Genomic DNA, 4,701 nt, shown 5'->3' on the forward strand with positions numbered 1-4,701 from the left:
GTATGTGCAATCTATAGCCATTTCGTATTTAGATATCAAGACTGAGTAGACTGGGTAGACTGCGTGGAAGACTAGGTTGATTGATTAATTGACTGCCCAGAGAAAAAAATGGGAGAAGGAATAACATTTTCCACAATCCTCTCTCCTCCATCCTCTGTGTGCTTTCGAGAGTGATCAGGAATCCTCTGGGATGCTGAGATTAGAGAGCCCTGAGAAATTTTGTAAATGGTGGAAGTGAAAAAGAGTCAAACTCAATCTTGCATAACCTGTTGGAGGGCAGGTCTTAGGGAACTAATGCTTGTTAAATGCAAAGGAAGTCCAATGACGATTAGATCATATCTCCTCTCTAAAGTTGTTATGACTCAGGGTCATAACAGCTGCCCGAGCATTTGTGAAGTCTTGAATAGCTAAACCCTAAATTTTCACACAAAACATCTAATGCTTTCCTGGCTTTTGTAAGAGATTTCCTTGATAGGTTATATTTCAGCAAAAAGGATCTCAATCAGAAAACTCATCACTCCTCAGCTTTCTTGTGATGTATATACCTCCAGTACCATAATCCTGAAATCTTGCATTTTATAAATTTCCTGTGACGTATATATAAATTTCCAAAGACCATATCATGACACAGTCACTGAAATGCAGACTTTTTTCCCTTCGGTCTAAGGTCCTCTAACTATTCTGTAGTAAACAGGGTAGATTATGAAATGCTAAAGTATCTCATGTTTCAAACTGGAGGAAGAGATGAGCAATATGCAAATAAAAGTACAGTAGTTCTTACATAAAACTACAAAGAGTAGGTAGGGTAATAAAAAAAAAACATTAAGAGAGGTTACTGCATCCATTGTAATGCTGTTACTTTCTGGTGTGGGCAAAAAATCCATTATCTTGCAATATTCTGGCCTCATAGATTAAGGTCCTTTTATGACCCTCTGTGTCATATATTAGAAGAAATGTGGGAGCATTGCAAACATAATAAGTGCATTATCCAAGCTTCAGCTGCTTGGTAAATTTTCTAAAATATGCATTTCATATTTTTGTAAGATACGTAGAAGTTTTTATGTTAAAGCATTGTAGTGTTAATGGTATTGCACCCTGAGATCAAGAGTGCAGAAGTTATTATTAACACTGCAATCTAAATTAATTGAGGTGGAAGAAATATCTTAGTAGATTTGGGATAGTTAATGCAAGAATTGGCACAGTGCCTGCATTTTCTCTTTGCAGGGACAGTAATTATAGGTCTGCTTTTCTCTTTTTCTTCTTTAAATTTAGTCAGGTGCTGTAGCATTCTGTCACTTGAGGCATTATTAGATCTTATGAAGTCATCTGCAATCTGCATAACGGTAAAAGGCACAAGGATTTCGGTAATACAGGTTTTATAAAAGATAGTCTTTTCAAGGAATTACCAGTCAATAGCATCCCTGTATGAATAATGTTAACAGCAAATGCCATTAAACGGTATTACAACATGACTGTACTATTATCTCAGAGCTCTTGCCATTTATTAAGCTCAGAGACCCTCAGGAATCATTCAAGTTGTTTTCTTTAAAGGTATGCGTTTTTTTCCAGAACGGCTTTATCTGGACGGTTGAGTTTGGTTCTGCAGGTGGCCTTTGCTGCCATCCTTGTGCGACACACTCGGAGGAGCCAAGCTCAGCCCGGCCCGAGAGGTGGGGCAGGTTGAACAAGTCCCAGGGAAATGTTAGCTCTGAATAGTGAGAGCATTTCAGAGGTGCTAAGCAAAATAATGCTCAAAATGGAGAGCCGGAGAAAACCTGTGGTTTCAGAAACTGTTAGGGAACTTGGCAGTGCATCAGATTTTAAGACTTAGAGAAACACAAATATTTTATGACTTTTCTTCCCTCTGAGTCCGTATTTTCACTCATGCTGATCTTGTTTCCTGTTTTTATGAAACCTGTTCTTCCATTCTTGCAGATGCTGAAATTCAGTTTCTTCTTTAAGTTTTCCTTTAGAGATGATGCGTCTGATACCTGTAAGTAGAAAGGGGCAAAGTTTTCTCCCTCACAAAATATTATTCACACATATTTTATTCATGCACGTTCTACAGAACAAGGGAAGAAAACTGAGAATGGTTTATTTCTCCTAGGGCAATTAGATTTTTTTTTTCAGTTTTTGGCTTATGATGCTTCTCTATGGCTCTACCATTGTGTTCCCTCTGGAAAAATGTTCTTTATGAAGTCAGTGTCAGTTCTTTACACTTTGAAAAGTGGGCTCCCAAATGTGGAATTACAGAGATTAGCATTGCACAATATGATTAAAATCCTCCACTGAGGGGCCCAAAGAACTCATATGAACCAGTCTAATGAAAATTAGTAAAACTTTTAAAAGAGATCTCTTCAGCTTGCATTATCTCCCACTTGCACATAAAAATCCTGCCCAAGGACAGGAAGAATCCCAGAACATTGTTTCAAGATACATTTTCAGATTGGTTTTGTGGAGACACTCATCTTGTCTCATCTCATTGCCAGTCTTCTTTCATCGAAAGCTGTGCCTAAACAAAGCTCAGCAGCTCTTCACGGAATATAGCTAGGACACGGAAAACAATAAAAAGGATTGTAAGCAGAACACGAAGGCTTAAACACATAGTGTAATACACATCTGACCATGCAATTCTTGCTCAGTGCAACAGACCGTGTGTTAAAGTCGGCAAAGGGCCAGCAGTCACACTGTCTCATGGGGTTCTGGAGTAGATGGACTTGTGACCTGACCTGATAGTACTACTGTGTTGGGTTTTTTTCTTTTTACTTGAGAACAGCAAAGAAAAAGTAGGGATGGAAAACATTTATGATGTTCTTTTGCGTCATTACCCCAGTTCTACTTCGACTTTGTTTTTTGACAAAAAAACAAGAAAATAAATTTCAATGAAAATTCTAAGACTAGCCCATATGAGATAGAAATTGGCCTTACCAGTGTGCCCTGTCCTCCACCCACTAATGCTTAATTCCTCATAAACTGCTAGTTTAGCTAGTGACCAAAATGTAGGTTCAGGTAGTGGAATTACCTGACTATTTCCCTTTACAGCAACTTTTGTTGTTTCTTTTGAAAAATCCCACAGGATTTCTGCCTTCCATGTGTCATAGGAGAACCAGATCACCGTTTTTCATCCCATCCCCTGAACCTTTCTGAGTCCTGTCACCTTGTAGGGGAACGGGGACAGTCAGGGTTACACTGCAGAAAGCTGCCCGGTCCTCTCTCTTTTACTCCTCTTCCAGACTTCAAATTACCAAATTTAGTGGAGGAAAAGTGCTTCTGTCTCTTGTTTAAGAAGTAATGCCCCAGAGTGAAATTGTGACTCGATTATAAACCTGAAGAAACTAATTTTGAATTGTGTGTGGTGAGATTTTGACTCTATTATATTTTTTAAAGCATTGGATATAAATGTCAGTGGTGGTTTTGAAATCTGCCGTGCCCTCAAAGTAAGTCTGAGAGAAAAAGGAAAGAAGAGATGTAGATTTTTATGACTTCCAATTCCTTAATCCTGCTTTATGTCTGTACTATTTGGAACAGTTAAAAATATCTGTAAAAGCAATTATTGCATCATTGTTCATTAAAGTATTCAGGAAAGGATTATAAAGTAGAAGGATCGCTCCTGTGACTGTTTCCAGTTCTCCAGCTCATTTGGAAATGATTGTTTGTAGGAAGACAACACATTAGGGCAGAATGCTCAATGATTTAAACTGAAAAGAAATTATCTTCACATAATACAAAGAATAGGATGGAAAAGTAATAATTGTTCCATCATTCCTTCATATATCTATTTATAGAGAAGCTTGATTTTCCAAAACTTTATCTTTGATGGCACTGAAGTTATGACTTATGTTGAGAACACTGATAAAGCAATTATGTACCATTTACTGTATCTTCTAAAAGCCCTAAATAAAAATAGGTTTATAGTCATAGGCCTTCTTTTAGAAACAAAGCTAATCTTTCTAAATCTTTTTAGTTATTTAATGAAACAAAGAAGTCCTAAGAAATGTAATTCAGGTGAAGATGATGTAGACCTGGTCCTTTTGTTCCTGTAGCTCATCTCTTTCAAATGTGATTAAGTACATTTGGGATTTGACTTAATTTCAAATATGTTTGACCCTAACTGTATCTATACTCAGACAGTCAGCTATACTCATTATACAATCATATCTTGTTATTTTTTTACTCTATGTTCATAAATTTTATTTCTTCCCTTTGGGTCTTCATGTATACTTTCTCTCCTAGCTGCTGGTGGCATAGAAGAAGAATGATAAATAACTTTGCCTTTCCTCTTTAAACCTTGCTGTAAAGATACAATAACTACATATAATTCACAAGCAAAAAGAGATTCAATTTGCATATGAACGGATAGATGTTTTCTGTCGCATCATCGTGAGCATATGGGAACTTAATTGAAATATAAGTCTCATGTTAGGCTGAGAGAATTGGAATAAATCTTTGCGAAATGTAATGAAAAGGGTCTGCTGGATTATGAAATGTTACAAAGTAATGTAATCATATAGCTTATAACCAGCATCATCAAGAAAATAATCAAAATCAATATTCCCAAGTTTTCTGTACAGCCTTCCACTGGCACACAGCAGTCAATATTCAACATCTCCTTACTGGGCAGTTGTTTGACCTTTGTCAAATCCTGCATGTACAAGCCACTGCACAGGTAAAACACAAAGCTGGTAACAGGCCATTTTTTGG

Source organism: Fulmarus glacialis, unplaced genomic scaffold (genome assembly GCF_000690835.1).
Source record: "Fulmarus glacialis isolate BGI_N327 unplaced genomic scaffold, ASM69083v1 scaffold5020, whole genome shotgun sequence".
NCBI classification, from domain to species: domain Eukaryota; kingdom Metazoa; phylum Chordata; class Aves; order Procellariiformes; family Procellariidae; genus Fulmarus; species Fulmarus glacialis.